This window comes from Bos javanicus, chromosome 9 (genome assembly GCF_032452875.1).
Source record: "Bos javanicus breed banteng chromosome 9, ARS-OSU_banteng_1.0, whole genome shotgun sequence".
NCBI lineage: Eukaryota > Metazoa > Chordata > Mammalia > Artiodactyla > Bovidae > Bos > Bos javanicus.
The window spans coordinates 20,890,653-20,908,009 of NC_083876.1; positions in this window are offsets into that span (position 1 = coordinate 20,890,653).

Consider the following 17,357-nt stretch of genomic DNA (forward strand, 5'->3'; position numbering starts at 1 on the left):
TATACAGTCAGCAAAAACAAGACCAGGAGTTGACTGTGGCTCAGATAATGAACACCTTATTGCCAAATTCAGATTTAAATTGAAGAAAGTGGGGAAAACCACTAGACAATTCAGGTATGATCTAAATAAAATCCCTTACAATTATACAGTGGAAGTGACAAATAAATTCAAGGGATTAGAGCTGATAGAGTGCCTAAAGAACTATGGACGGAGGTTTGTGACATTGTACTGGAGGCAGTGATCAAACCATCCCCAATAAGAAGAAATACAAAAAGGCAAAAGGTAGTCTGAGGAGGCCTTACAAATAGCTGTGAAAAGAAGAGAAGTAAGAGGCAAAGGAGAAAAGGAAAGATATACCCATTTGGATGCAGAGTTCCAAAGAATAGTAAGGAGAGATAAGAAAGCCTTCCTCAGTGATCAATGCAAAGAAATAGAGGAAAACGATAAAATGGGAAAGATTAGAGATCTCTTCAAGAAAATTAGAGACACCAAGGGAACATTTCATGCAAAGATGGGCCCAATAAAGGACAGAAACAGTATGGACCTAACAGAAACAGAAGATCTTAAGAAGAGGTGGCAAGAATACACAGAAGAACTATACAAAAAAGATCTTCATGACTCAGATAACCAGTTAGACTATAAAGAAAGCTGAGCCCTGAAGCATTTTTACTTTTGAACTGTGGTGTTGGAGAAGACTCTTGAGAGTCCCTTGAACTGGAAGGAGATCAAACCAGTTAATCCTAAAAGAAATCAGTTCTGAATATTCATTGGAAGGACTGATGCTGAAGCTGAAGCTCCAATATTTTGGCTACCTGATCTGAAGAATTGACTTGGAAAAGACTACAATGCTGAGAAAGATTGAAGGCAGGAGGAGAAGGGAACAACAGAGGATAAGATGGTTATATGGCATCACTGACTCCATGGACATGAGTTTGAGCAAGCTCTGGGAATTGGTGATGGACAGGGAAGCCTGGTGTGCTGCAGTCCATGGGATCCCAATTCAGTGGATATGACTGAGTGACTGAACTGAACTGATGTTGGTATGCCCCTAACACAATCAACAGAAAGTAATCACCTACAGAAAAAAACATGCCACTCTCTGAAAATATACTATAGCCCTCTATGTCTTAAGAGTGGCATAGGTAGTATCCAAGAAACAAGATTTTAAGAATCCAAATATAATCAGAAAATGGTCCTGCAGCCATGAAATTAAAAGATGCTTGCTCCTTGGAAGAAAAAGTATGACAAACCTAGGCAGCATATTAAAAATCAGAGACATCACTTTGCTGACAAAGGTCCAGATAGTCAAAGCTATGGTTTTTCCAGTAGTCATATACAGATGTGAGGGTTGGACCATAAAGAAGGCTGAATGCCAAAGTATTTATGCTTTCAAAGTGTGGTGCTGGATAAGACTCTTGAGAGTCCTCTGGACAGCCAGAAGATCAAGTCAGTCAATTATAAAGGCAATCAACCCTGAATATTCATTGTAAGGACTGAGGCTGAAGCTCCAGTACTTTGGCCACCTAATGCTAAGAGAGCTGACTCATTGGATAACGTAATGATGCTGGGAAAGATTGAGGGCAGGAGGAGAAGGGGACAACAGAGGATGAGAAGGTTGGATGGTCTCATCAACTCAATGGATATGAGTTTGAGCAAACTCTGGGAGCTAGTGAAGGACAGGGAAGTCTGGTGGGCTGCAGTCTACAGGGTCACAAAATCAGACACAACTGAGCAACTGACCAGCAACAATAACTTAGTACATAACCTTTGAACATTGAGAGACATGAACTATATAAGGCAGGTCACAATTCTCATAGGAACCTTTTTTTGGCTCTGATATAGCCCAATTCTGTAGGTAAGCATCACATGAGGGCAACATACTTTAACCAGAGGAAGCACCACAGTAAAAGCCCATGAAGTCACTGGGATCATTGTTCCTGACGGGAAAGCAGAGTTATGACTCAAGGAGTAAAGGGGAATGAAAGGAATGAATAGGTCCTTGTCCAAGACATAAAGGATGTTAATGGAACCTTGAGAAAGAAAGATACTTGTCACCAAGTTTCCTTTAGTGTTATATATCAATTAAGGACAAGAAATACATTTTTCAACTTGAGTTTTTGAATGTTTCCACCTGGTGAATTACAACACTTCCAGGTGAATGTGAGAAACAAATTTCCTATCATTCATCCCGCTGCTAAAATTGTAATCCAATGACCTGTTTGTCTTCTTTATACCACTTGACATTTGTCTTGTCATATTTGGGATGTCCTTGTCTCTTTAGTTGTATGAAACAATACCTTCCTAAATCTGCATCTATTCCTTGACCCTCCCTTTTGCTTTCGATACAAGGTGTACATGAGGCTCTGTCTTTGAACCAGGCATTAATAGCTAGTGGGAGGAAAATCACAGACTTGATATCCAACATCTTACTTCAAGTTCCAGCTCTGCCTCTTTCTACTTGTGACATCTTGGATAATTCCACTTTATAAGCCCTTCATGTGTAGTAAGTGTCTCATAGAATTTCCACCCACACTTTTAAAGAGTACACAATAGTTTCAGTCTCACCATGGTCAAAGCCACTTTGCTGTGTCAAAGTCACATGGGGCAGAGCGCTCCTGTTTAGAACAACCGGATTTGGCTGGTAGCTGCCATTCTAGATTCACAGCTGCTATTCTGGGGTTTGTTCCTCCACTTATTTTGTATCTCCATTCTGTCTCTGCTGATTGATTCAGCAGTCACATGCCCTGCCTGGTTCTTGAATATTCTTTTAGACCCTCTCTACCATACTCTCCGGGCTTCCCTGGCAGTTCAGGAGTAAAGAATCCACTTGCCAATGCTGAAGATGCAGGAGATGCAGCTAGATGCAGGTTTGATCCCTGGGTTGGGAAGATCCTCTGGAGGAAGAAATGGCAACCCACTCCAGTATTCTTGCCTGGGAAAGCCCATGGACTGAGGAGCCTGGTGGGCTACAGTCCATGGGATAGCAAAGAGTGGTACACAACTTAGCAACTGAGCATGCATGTCGCAATCTCCAGCCCATGGATGGACTCATCCCATCCCATCCCATGCATACATCTTGTAGAATCTGGTTCGGGTCTGGGTCCCTTGGCTCCCTATTGAGCAGGAAGAGTTCAAAGAATTGGGTGAGAATTCAGTTTGGTTAGAAAATGGCATTTTTCTTAAAGTCTAAAATGGCAAAATCATTTATTTCTTTTTTAAATATGTGTCAGTTCAGTTCAGTTCAGTTCAGTCACTCACTCATGTCTGACTCTTTGCAACCCCATGGGCTGCAGCACACAAGGCCTCCCTGTCCATCACCAACTCCTCGAGTTTACTCAAACTCATATCCATTGTGTTGGTGGTGCCATCCAACCATCTCATCCTCTGTCATCCCCTTCTCCTCCTGCCTTCAATCTTTCCCAGCATCAGGGTCTTTTCAAAAGAGTCAGTTCTTTGCATCACGTGGCCAAAGTATTGGAGTTTCAGCTTCAGCATCAGTCCTTCCAATGAATATTCAGGACTGATTTCTTTTAGGATTGACTGGTTTGATCTTCTTGCAGTTCAAGAGACTCTCAAGAGTCTTCTCCCACACCACAGTTCAAAGCATCAATTCTTCAGTGCTCAGCTTTCTTTATAGTCCAACTCTCACATCCATACATGACTACTGGAAAAACCATAGCTTTGACAACATGGACCTTTGTTGGCAAAGTAATGTCTCTGCTTTTTGATATGCTGTCTAGGTTGGTCATAACTTTTCTTCCGAGGAGTAAGTGTTTTTTAATTTCATGGCTGCAGTCACCATCTGCAGTGATTTTGGAGCCCCCCAAAATAAAGTCTGTCACTGTTTCCCCATCTATTTGCCATGAAGTGATGGGACCAGATCATGGGGGCCATGATCTTAGTTTTCTGAAAGTTGAGCTGTAAGCCAACATTTTCACTCTCCTCTTTCACTTTTATCAAGAGGCTCTTTAGTTCTTCTTCACTTTCTGCCATAAGGGTGGTGTCATCTGCATATCTGAAGTTATTGATATTTCTCCCGGCAATCTTGATTCCAGCTTGTGCTTCCTCCAGCCTAGCATTTCTCATGATATACTCTGCATAGAAGTTAAATAAGCAGGATAACAATATACGGCTTTGACCTATTCCTTTCCCAGTTTGGAACCAGTCTGTTGTTCATGTCGAGTTCTAACTGTTGCTTCTTGGCCTGCATACAGATTTCTCAAGAGTCAGGAAAGGTGATCTAGTATTCCCATCTATTGAAGAATTTTCCAGTTTGCTGTGGTACACAGTCAAAGGCTTTGGCATAGTCAATAAAGCAGAAGTATATGTTTTTCTGGAACTCTCTTACTTTTTTGATGATGCAGTGGATGTTGGCAATTTGATCTCTGGTTCCTCTGCCTTTTCTATATCCAGCTTGAACATCTGGAAGTTCACATTTCACGTATTGTTGAAGCTTGGCTTGGAGAATTTTGTGTATGATTTTACTAGCGTGTGAGATGAGTGCAATTGTGCGGTAGTTTGAGCATTCTTTGGCATTGCCTTTCTTTGGGATTGGAATGAAAGCTGAGAAATATGCGTGAACTCTTTAAAATACACCAGGTACTGTTCAAGTTATAGGATAGACCTGAAACAATTCATCCCATGCTCCCATGAAGGATTAGGAGACACACATACATTAAAAAAAAAAAAAATCAGTAGATTCAATTGTAGAATCTGTCTATATTACAAGGGGTCATGTTGTAGGGAGGGATTCGTTCTGGCTCAGACATCAGAAAGACTGCATAGGAAAAATCTTTGGGACTGAGTCTTGACATATGTGCAGTTATTCTCCAGAAAGACAGTGAGAAAAAGACAGAAAATAATATAATTCAAGTTTGGAGAGCACCACAGTAGGAGGCTGGAGTGTGAACTTCTAAAGAAATAGTCCTGGAGAGGTAAGCCATACCAGATCATGTAGACTCTTTTATTCCGTTTTAAGAATTTTAAGGGGAGTTAACCATTGATGGCCTTATTTTTTCTCAGTGGTACAAGATTTTCAGTCATGCACCCATAACCCCCACTTTTTTCAAGAGTCAACTGTACTTATTCTAGATATTGAGGGGCCAATTTGATTCTTTATGCTTGAATATCTGATGTAGGGGAATGGGAATGGGAAATGTGAACAAGATGACATAGAGAAGATTCTAGAGTTGCTGTAAAGGATAAGAAATATTTTGACAGTAAAGATTATTTAAAATTATATTTTTCAACCTATTTGTATTCTGTGAACAGGATTGGCTTGTCTTTTTTAAAAAAATGTTTTTTTCTGTAAATATTTATTTCCATTTTTAATAGTTATTTTCTTTGCTGTTCTCTTGGACATATTTAGGTTTGTGTTAGTCTATAATTTATTCTTAGAAATTGTCAAATAAGATATGAATGGCTTTAAAAAATAAAGATTGCAATTCAGAAAATGTTTTGATGAAATTAAAAGATAAAGATATTTAGCAGGTTAAGTGGTTTTGGACAATGTATACATTAACGGATTGATGGAAAGCATTCAATCATAAAATAAGTAGACTTTGGCTTAATAAAAATTGATTTAACTTTAACTGTAATTCTAAGAAAAATCATCTCAGGAAAACTCTAACTATATATTAAGAGCATTTTGATTGACCTCAGAAATACATTTTTGTTTATTTGTTTACTTAAAAGTTTCCTGGGTTAGTATAAAACAGGGTAACAAGACAATATGACAACCAAGTTAGAAATGCAAACATGATGATCTTTTAAGTGATTACATCTCCTGAGAATCACATCGATATGAAATACATGTGAATAATGAAAAAAATATACCATTGTTAATATTCTAGTGAATATTTTGGCTTTTAAAGAAATTATTTCCTATAGAGTTGTAACAAATATGCTGCTGTAGCTCCTTGTTATGATTTATTTTTCCTTACCTTTACTCATAGGATATTACTCCCTATACTTGCCAACATTAATCAGCCTTCTCTCCTGACCACACAATTTTCTCCATTGATTCTGCTCTTTAATCTGATGCTGGACAGTGACTAAAGGAAGCTGCCTTTAACTGGAAAGGAAGCAACTCTACTAACTACTGCTGAATGGTAACTGAAATACTTTTGCATGTAGTACTCTGTTTATAAAGCTTCCTGTTTTCTGAAAGGCCAAGCCAGTATTTGGTTGTACAAACAAGTATCTGAAGTTATGTCTGATATTTTTGCAATTAATCTTTTTCCCTAGTGAGGGGCTTTATAATATTCATTTTTAACACATCTGATTAATACCAAATAAAGAAATACAAACTATAGGAAGAAGAGGCACTTACCATAAATCTACAGAACTCCCTCCCCACCAAGCACACACACACTCACATACACAATTATAACCCAAGATGCTTCAACAATTGAAATTAATTTATTATGTTCTTAATAATTACTCTACTTTTCACTAAAATATGCTTTACTTATTCTCAGTCTTTAAAATTGTAGTAGTCTATGAAGTTTGATTCATCCTAGTGTCATTTACGTGAGTGATACAATAATAACAAAGACAACTTAATATATGATTAAGGAAGTTTTAAAAGATTGTGATATTTCGCTACAAGGAAATACAATATAGCCATTAAGTATTTTTTAACGCTTAAATCACTATTCTTTATCTATTATTTTTTAACATGGAATTTCACAGCATGCTGAAAGTTATAAACATATAAATACATATGATCACTTACTGTGATTATATATAAACATATTTCTATGTGCAGATTAAACCTTGCAAAATATATTACAAATATATTAACAGCAGTTATTTCTGGGTTCATATTGTTGAGTTTGGTTACTTCTAAAGTATGTCTAAAAAATAATGTGTGCATAGTCTTTATCTGCTTTTTTTTTTTTCTTGCACTAGTTCAAAGTATCTATCATTGCATTTATTGAAACTAATATAGTTCCAGTCAAATAACATTTTATTAATGCAAAATTCATTGAATTAATAATTTTCAACAATTTGTTCCAATTCTAACTTCAAATTTCTGGAACTACTGCAATTCTAATACACACAGCATGCTGCTGCTGCTGCTAAGTCACTTCAGTTGTGTTCAACTCTGTGAGACCCCATGGACTGCAGCCCACCAGGCTTCTCCGTTCATGGGATTCTCCAGGCAAGAACACTGAAGTGGGTTGCCATTTCCTTCTCCAATGCATGAAAGTGGAAAGTGAAAGTGAAGTCACTCAGTCGTGTCCAACTCTTAGCAACCCCATGGACTGCAGCCTACCAGGCTCCTCCGTCCATGGGATTTTTTCAGGCAAGAGTACTGGAGTGGGGTGCCATTGCCTTTACTTCTTGTTAAACTTTCCAGAATGATGAAAAACATTAAAGTAAAATTACATACAGTGAAAAGCTCAGGCTATATCTCAAGAGTAGAATTCAGGGAGTTTTAATAAGTAAATACAACTGTGTAACGACTCCAAACAAGATGTAGAATCTTTCCATCACCCCAGAAAGTTGCCTCATATGGCCTTCCAGTCACTCCCATAGGCAATCCTTCTGATTTCTATTACTGCATTTTAGTAAGCCATTCTTGAAGTTCATATAAGCAGAATTATAGAGTTTGTACTCTTTTGTAGCTTGATTCTATCATGAAATATAATATTTTGAAATTTATCCATGTTTGTTCTTATTGAACTACTATTCATTCATTTATACTCCTGAATGATGTTCCACTATATGACTAGAGTACTGTTTATCTCTTCCCTTGTGGATGGACATTTGGATTGTTTTAAATTCTGGACACTTAGAAATAAAGCAGTGGTGAACATTCTTGTACAAGTTTTTTTTTTCAATATATTTTTCTTTATCTTGAGTAAAGAATTTCCTGGGGAAATGTACATTTAACATTTTAAGAAAATGCTAAACTGTTTTCTAAAGTTGTACGTTTTTACTTTCACATCTGCCACGTGCAAGAGTTTTTGTTTTTCCATATCCCTGGCAGCACTTGGTGATGTCAGTCTTTTTCACTTTAGTCATTCTATGGGTATGAAACTGCAATGAGGTTTAATTTTAATTTCTCTGATAAGTAAACATTTTTGGTCTTTTGCTTAGGTTATTTTATTAAATATCTGTAAATTCTTTGCCACTTTAAAAAATGGAGTTGTTTTTCTTTGGGGTATTACTTAGTAGGAATCTGTTCTATAGTCCAGATATGAGTTCTTTGTCACATACATGTATTGTGAATATTTTCTCCTAGTCTCTGACTTGCCTTTTCATCTTTTTAATGGTGACCTTTGATTACCAGAAGTTTAAAATTGTGAAGCATGATTCATCTGAGTATACTTGCAACTGATACTAAAACTGATTGCCAAAAAACACAAATCTACTTTAAAAAACACAAATCTACAATCTTAAAATTCTATAGATGTAAAATGGGTCTCACAAAGCTAAAACCAAAAGATCAGCAGAATCCAGTCCTTGCTGGGGGTCCTACAGGAGGGATTTGTTCCTTGTTCATTCTGACTGTTGGCAGAATTCAACTCCTTGAAGTTGCAGGACTGAGATTCTCACTTTTTTGCTGGCTCCTTACCATAGGTTTTTCCCAGAATCTAGATTTCTTGCAATTTTTGGCTTATATCCCCTTTCTCAATCTTCAGAGACAGCAAAGATGAATGGCTCCTTTCACACTTTGAATCTCTCCTTCTCCTTCTATCTTACTGCTTTCTGACCCATCTGGGAAAGTTTCTTTATTTTGAAGGATTAATGTGATTAGATGAAGTCTAAAAGACTCTTGATGAAGGTGAAAGAAGACAGTGAAAAAGCTGGCTTAAAACTCAGCATTCAAAAAGCTAAAATCATGGTCTCTGATCCTATCACCTCATGGCAAAAAGATGGGGAAAAAATAGAAACAGTGACAGATTTTATTTTCTTGGGTTCCAAAATCACTGCAGATGGTGACTACAGCCAGGAAATTAAAAGATGCTTGCTCCTTGGAACAAAAGCTATGACAAACCTAAATAGAATATTAAAAAGCAGAGACAACACTTTGCCAACAAAGGTCCATCTAGTCAAACTACTGGTTTTTCCAGTGGTCATGTATGGGTGTGAGAGTTGGACCATAAGGAAGGCTGAGCACTGAACTGATGCTTTTGAACTGTGGTGTTGGAGAAGACTCTTGAGAGTCCCTTGGACAGCTAGCAGATCAAACCAGTCAATCCTAAAGGAAATCAACCCTAAATATTCATTGGCAGGACTGATGCTGAAGCTGAAATAATACTTTGGCCACCTGATGTGAAGAGAAGACTCACTGGAAAAGACTCTGGTGCTGGGAAAGATTGAAGGCAGGAGGAGAAGGGGACGACAGAGGACAAGATGGTTGGATGGCATCACCGACTCAATGGATACTAGTTTGAGCAAGCCCCGGGAGATGATGAATGACAGACAAGCCTGGCACACTGCAGTCATGGGGTGGCGAAGTGAAACACGTCTTGGGGATTGAACAACAACCACCAGATAACCTCCCTATTCAAGGTCCATACCTTTTATTACATCAGCAAAGTACCTTTTGACATGTATGGCAACATATTTACAGATTTTGGTGATAAAACCAGAGATATCCCTGGAGGGTATTATTATGCTTACCAAATCATCAGTTTAGTGTTTTGTGGTTAGAGCCCTTTGATATAAGAATTTCTTGTGCTCTCCTTTCATATTGATTTTTTTTTTTCCTCTAAGCCTTGTAGTTTTAGCTTTTATGTTTACGATCCATCCCAAATCCATTTTTGTGTACAGTGAGAGGTAGAAGTTAAGACTCCTTTCCCACACACTTATGCATTTGTCACGGCACCATTTGTTGGCAAAAATTTCCCCATTCAATAGATTTTGGTGCCTTCATTAAATGTTGATGGACTACATGAGTATAGGTATATTTCTGCACTGGATATTGAAGGCATATAGAATCATAATATATGTGAAGTCATTAACTTTCCACTCTCAGATAATTTTGATTCCCAGAGTTTTTCTTTTCTATTTGTGTCTAAAATGAGTGCTCTGTCCTGCATTGTTACTATCTGTGAAAAAAAAAAAAAAATTAGATTTTCTCATATTATTTTTCCTTTTCCTTAGAATACTTGGCTTTAAATTGTTTTGTAAAAGATTTTAAAAAATGGACTAGAATAATTCTGCAGAAAAGTTTCCCCCAGCTCCTTAAAAGGAAAGTAGATTAGATTTTCTATTGTTGAGTTGTGGGGTTATATTTGCTTAGTTGTAATATAAATAGCACTTCTTTTTAAGTATGTGTTTTTGCCAAGTAGGGGAAAATTTTCCTAAGGACAATCCCTAAACACACACACCTCCTTTAGAGCGTGGCTTTGTTCTAAAATCCTTTTGCCCACAAAAGGCTTAGGTCAGATTTCCTGAAAGAGGTGGAGGTTTGATGCTATTGTTTCAAAAGGAAAGAGGGATTGACTCATTGCTGGAGGATAATGACCTCAAGATTGCGAGAGAGATTGGGTTTTCTGATTTCTTAGAAAGCAGAGATTCTGCCCTGTTCACACAGATTACCATGGATAGTGCTGCTCTGCTATATGATTTCAGGAGTTTCTCTTTACATAAAATGTAAAGTGAACGTGCCCTCTGTAATTTTATGACTCAGTGTCCCTGGAAAGACCTGGTAAGAAGATGGTTATAAAAAATGTCTCTACAAATTTGCTAATAAAACCAGGACTATCACAGAAATGGTGAAGGTTGAAAGGCTAACTAGTGGTCAGGTGAGTGTAGATCACCAACATAGCCTGCTCAAACAGCATTGTCACATGGAATAATCCACAGTATCATTTTTTTAGCAAAAATACTGATGAAAGTCAATATGTTTCAATGGCAAAAGTCTATTTCTCCTTATTTTCCTGTCAGTTTTAAGGTATTTGGTGATGGTGAATGAACCAAGGAAGGAGAAAGGAGTTATGCCAAGCAAATGATACAGAGCTTGTTGCTTGCACAGGATATGAGAACTAGAATTAAACATTTAATTAATAAAAATCATTTTAACATCAAATTTATGTCTTTACAGCATTTGATTCATATGGTATAGGGTGTTTTTTGTGACCTGATAGGGTCTTTTTAAAATTTTTATTTATTTTTATTTGAAGGATGATTGTTTTACAATGTTGTGTTGGTTTCTACCATACATCAACATTAATCAGCCATAGGTATACATATATTCCCTCCCTCTGGAACCTTCCTTTCACCTCCCACCCCATTCCACCCCTCTAGGTTGTCACAAAGCTCCTGTATAAGGTTTTTAATTTTGCTTTTGTCCTTATTTTATAGGGTTAGTTTTGTTTCCTATTCATTGCTGCTGCCGCTGCTGCCAAATTGCTTCAGTCCTGTCCGATTCTGTGCAACCCCATAGATGGCAGCCCACCAGGCTCCTCCATCCCTGGGATTCTCCAGGCAAGAATACTGAAGTGGGTTTCCATATCCCTCTCCAATGCATGCATGCATGCCAAGTCGCTTCAGTCATGTCCAACTCTGTGCGACCCCATGGACAGCAGGCCACCAGGCTGTCCACGGGATTCTCTCGGCAAGAATACTGAAGTGGGTTGGCATTTCCTATTCATTAAATTTACTTTAAACCATAGTCTAAAATTCTAAAGCATATTATATAATATGAATGTACCATATTTAGTCATCTCTTATTAAAACTTAATAATTCTCAATTTTTCTCTAAGAAATAGTATATAAAATTATTCTCCTACCCATCAGTGTTTGGCTCTAGTGCTTATTATTACATCTTTCAGAGCTGAGTTCAGTTTGTTAAAAACTTTCACCCATTGGGGAAATGGCAATGATTCATTACCCTTAATTATTTTTAAGAGAACTTTTGGAAAATTTTGTTTCAAGAAAATTGTTTATATCTGTCAAAATCACTGGGATCATTTTGAATAATTTTATCCAAATATTTAGTAAAAACATCTTGACTCAAGTGAGAGCTCATTCAGATACTTAGAGGATACTAACGGTTATGCCTACTTCACTGACAGCAGCTCACTCCCAACTACTTTATAAAAATTGTTTTGGTGTAAAGACCTGGGAATCTGGCAGATTTTTTTTTTTTAATTTTAAATCCTTAAATTCTATGAGTGATTTATAATTCTATTAATTCAGCCCATTAAGCATAAAATAAATTTTCCTAAAGTGCATTTTTATATTATCCTGCCTATCTTTCTGGAGTATTCTATAGCAGCTCTTGAAACAAACAAACAAAAATGATGATTTTATGTTTCGTCCCCAGGATGTTCCAAGTACATTTTGATTATGGCCTTATCCTGGGCTGTAGTTCCCTGAATTTTCGTTGTTGTTGTTGTTCTGTAAATTTGTATTAAACATAACTCATAAAAGTTTGGGTCTTTTTTTTTTTTTTTTCAGTGTTGTGGCCAGACTCAGCCTAAATTATCTTCAATGAAATACAAATATGACAATCAAAATTAACTGGAAACAATGTAAAATTTACCTAAAATCTCTGAAACAGTGCAAAAGGGTGTTCTATCCAAGACACACATTGAATCATCTTGGAAACTACTTTCTTTTGCCTGCTCTCTAATTAAAGCTAGCTCTAAAACCTTTCTTCAACTCTGTTCTATCTCCTCTTAAATTGTCTTAAATGCTCCAGCTGTGTATCAGTATCTACTATTGTAATAATGTTGCAAATCAAAAACCATGAATCCTCAGACATATAAACAATACATATTTTTAGCTCACAAATCTGAAGGCTTTATTGATTTGGTCTGGGCTTGCACAACATCCATGGGTGGCTATGGGTCAGCTGAGCAGCTCATCTGAACTTGCTGGCCTGTTCACAAGCTGAAATCATCTGTCTATTGATGGATAAGGAAGGACCTTGACTGGGATGGCTGAGGGCACTTGGGTTTGTTATATGTGTCTCATCCTTTAGCAGTTTAATCCAGGCATGTTCTTTCCATGGCGATGGCAGAAGGCGAGAACCATCAAGCCAATTGCTCACCCTCTGCTTTTCAGGTCTCTGCATTCACTACTCTACTAACATCTCATTAGCCAAAACATGTCATGTGGCAGAACCAAAAGTCAGTGGAAGTTCCAGTTAAATGTAATGGGCCTCAATGTAGGTGACAGAGAAGATTTGGGGCCATTAACACAAGCAATTTACTAAAGGCAGTTTTATTTTTCTCATTGTTTCTCTATGTGTATGTATTTATTTTCTTTACCTATTTCCAAACTTCCCAAGTTCCAATACAACTTTAGTTAACTCCTTAGGCTTCCTCACTTTTGCTCTCCAATCCTACTTTGGTTGGTGTAATTAACTGCAGAATTAATATTTCTGCAGATGTATGAATTAAAATAATAATCAAGGAACAGCAAATAATCTAAATTTGTTTGGGGAAAGAGAAAGAGGTTGTGAAATTTTCCTATGTTAATGTTTTTATCTTGTCACCAAAAACAATGTTGGAGAAAAATATATCCTTAGAGCATATTCTTCGACCACAGAAGTTACCCCAGAGAAAACTTTAGACTTTGCTTTTAGCTATTAGAGATTTATTAAGCCTTGGTGAGTTCATCTGAATTCAATATTACTCTAAATCAGATGTCCTTCTAGAGCAATACTATGGACCAGGTAGTCAGATTAAAACATCTCTCCCATTTTTTTCCGGACTCAGATAATTTATCCCATACCTACTGGAAAATATCTGTGAGGTGCAAACTAGTCTGCATTTTATCTGGTATTTTAATAGATCTAAAGTTTTCCTTGGGGGCTTCCCTGGTAGCTTAGAAGGTAAAGCGTCTGCTTGCAACGCGGGAGACCCGGGTTCGATCCCTGGGTCGGGAAGGTCCCCTGAAGAATGAAATGGCAACCCACTCCAGTACTCTTGCCTGGAAAATCCCATGGATGGAGGAGCCTGGTAGGCTACCGTCCACAGGGGTCACAAAGAGTCAGACACGATTGAGCAATGACAAGACACGTTTTCTTTGCGGTGCTTCAGTGGTCCATGAATTCGTAAAACTGGCACGTGGAGAGTAAGACAAGGCAAATCCTCAGTTTTTATAACAACATATCATTTTCCCCCAGGACAGTCTGATATTCAAACTATGAATCACAAACCATGTGTTATTGAATCAGACAGAAATGGTTTTGTTTCCTGCCTTCACTTCTTATTAATTTCCCTCATGTTCTTTCAAATTTTAATTATAGCATCGTGCCACAGGCTTCTCTTGTGGCTCAGCTGATAAAGCACCTGCCCACAATGCAGGAGACCTGGGTTCAATCCCTGGGCTGGGAAGATTCCCTGGAAAAGGGAAAGGCTACCTACTCCAGTATTCTGGGCTAGAGAATTCCATCTGCTCTTTCCCCAAATCCTCACAGAAATGCCTTCATGGAAATAAACTTCCATGCTTAAAGTGAAAGTATTAGTTTCTCAGTCATGTCCAGTTCTTTGTAACCACATGGACTGTAGCCCCCCAGGCTCCTCTGTCCATGGAATTCTCCAGGCAAGAATACTGCATAGTGGATAGCCCTTCCCTTCTCCCAGAGATCTTCCCGATCCAGGGGATCTTTCCATCCTAGGGATCTAACCCAGGTCTCCCGCGTTGCAGGCAGATTCTTCCTGTCTGAGCCATGAGGGAAGCCCAAATTTCCATGCTACTTTTGGTCTAATATTCTTAAGAGTCAAAATAAGACATAGCTTCATGACAAAATGTACTGCATTTTCTCCATAAATATTTTTTATTGTTCCCATCGTTCTCTTTATAGGCTTTCCAGGTGGCTCTATAAAACCAATGGAATAATTTCCTTATAAAATTCATTTTCAAGTAAATTATCTTCTATACTAATTGCTGAAGCAAATTTTCTCCTCTAACAATTAAAACAAAATATTATTTATGAATTCTCCAGACAAGAATACTGGAGTGGGTTGCCATTTCTTTCTCCTGGGGATCTTCCTAACCCGGAGTTCAAACTCGGGTCTCCCGAAGTATAGGTAAATTCTCTACTTTCTGAGCCACCATTCACCTTTGTGGTAATGGCTAAATAATTTACAGCTGCCTTTAATGTCAGTTGCAATAACTGTATTCATCTAGTTTTTGATGTATTTTTTCCAATTGTATTTTTTCTATATTGATAATTTTCTTGAATGTATCCTTTATTATCTCACTGTAAATATAATCAGATGAAAACTCCTATAAATAGTAACTTTCAGGGTAATTTAAGTCTCATCAAGGACCTTCAGTTATCCTGAGGCAATGAATGTAGTGCACTGATTGAAGAAATTCTTGATGCTCAGCGGTAAAGAATCTACCCACAATGCAGGAGACAAAAAAGATGTGGGTTCAAAGGGAAGATCACCTGGAGAAGGAAATGGCAACCCACTGCAGTATTCTTGCCTAGGTAAACCCATGGACACAGGAGCCTGGTGGGCCACAGTCCATGGGGTTGCAAAGAACTGAACACGACTTAACAACTGAGTGAGCAGCACAGCAAAGCCAGAGGAAAATCAGGTTCTGGGCAGTTTTTTAAAAAGACAGCTGGAAATCGTTTTTAATACAAAAATACTGACGTGTTTTTTGTGTGCTTAGATAAAGCTTGTAAAGAGCACATTCTGTGGGTTCTCTAAATACATTAGGCAACATAGGTGATGAGACTGTTAGAGAACTCAACTTCTGGTTTTCTGTAAAGAAAGAAATGTATTTTCTAGATTATGTAAATCTCTGCGGAAAAGTTAGAAACCCACTACCAAGAATACCCCTGAATCTGAACCTATGGTTCTGATCAATGCTTTGCCCTGTGGATCACACCTAAAAACTTTGCAGTTTCTGGTCTATTTCTCTGTCTGTGAGTGAAATTGTTCTCAGCCCATCTCTGTGAGACAGTCAAAATTTAAAATTATTATACCAGGAGATTTTAGAACTTAGAAATGTCAGAATGCACACAGTTTCTTTGCCATGGGCCTCTGAATCAGTGAGTTAGGCTCACAGCCATGGTGTCTTTAAAAAAAAAAAAAAAAGTTAGCTTGGGAATACTTTAAACTACAGGCCTATAGAAGGATTTAATTTTGTTTCTAAAGGCACTCAAGTTTATGAATACTTCCATAGAAATTCTCTGAGAGATAGTAAATCAACATATTTTACATATTTTCCACACTTCGCTAAGCTTTTATTAAACCAGGGATTCCAATAGTGCATGTAGAACTTCACATTTCTGTAGCCATAGATGTCCATGGAATACTCTCTTCACATATTATGGTGAAAAAAATCACTTAAAAGACAGATGTTTATGATTATTTTTTTCTAGAGAGCATGTGCCTCTGACTAAGCCATGTGCATGGAATTTCAGCCTACAAAGTGGCCTCATTTCTATGTCTGCCCGAGGAGTTTTATTTGAAAACCTTAGAGTTTTACATTAGAAAAATTCACAAATTTTTTTGGAAAAAGAATTAACCATCAAGCAGACTTTTTTTTGTTTTTTTTTGCAATGCTAACCAGTGTGAAAAGCTGTTGAATTTTCAACTGAACAACTTCATTTTTAAGCAGTTATATATACATTTAACATTTTTAAATCTTCAAAGATAAAACATAAATCTGAGTACAAGACACATAAACATATAGCTCAGTGAATTAGCTGCAGTGTCTTCTTCTTTTTTTTTTTTTTCAGTAGAAAGCATGAAGTGAGTAAGTCATGATTAGATTATAAAGGTTTTGAAGGTACAGCGGTGCTCTACCAACAGATTTCAGTAACCTCAGGAAGACCAAAGTGGCTTGGTTTGGCCATGATGAACAGAAGCCTCTGGTCTGCAGGTTGGTGATAAAGTCTGACTGCATCTTTGTAGATAGCTTTCAAGGACTCCTCTCCCTCCTTGCCTATTGCCCCACATCTGGGTGAAGCAAAAAAGTCCAGGTGCTACCTTCTTTGGCATGGGTGGGAGGGTCAAACTTCCTCACTGGGGCCCATTTGAAACCTCTCATTCTAGTCCCACCCCTCAAACCACCAGAGAACCCCACCCCTGTCCCTCCTTTCTACCCTCTCAAGTGTTTTTGAGCCTATTTGTTAGAAAACCATAGTCTTCCCAGACTTTTACAAAAGTCCCCAGTTTTGTAAATAAGAAACCTTTCATATCTCTTAACTTATGTGTGGCTTCATCAGTCTGGATGGCTGAACCAAATTAGGGAATAGAGGTGTATTCCTCCTCTGGGGGGTGATTACAACAATGTTGAATTACATGTTATTTCCCTGACTTGGAAACCAAATTTTACAACTAAAATGGGCCTTGCTACTTTCTCCTTTTAGGAAAGTGAAAACTGGTGCTTAGGCGGCTGAGCCAACATCACATATTGGATTT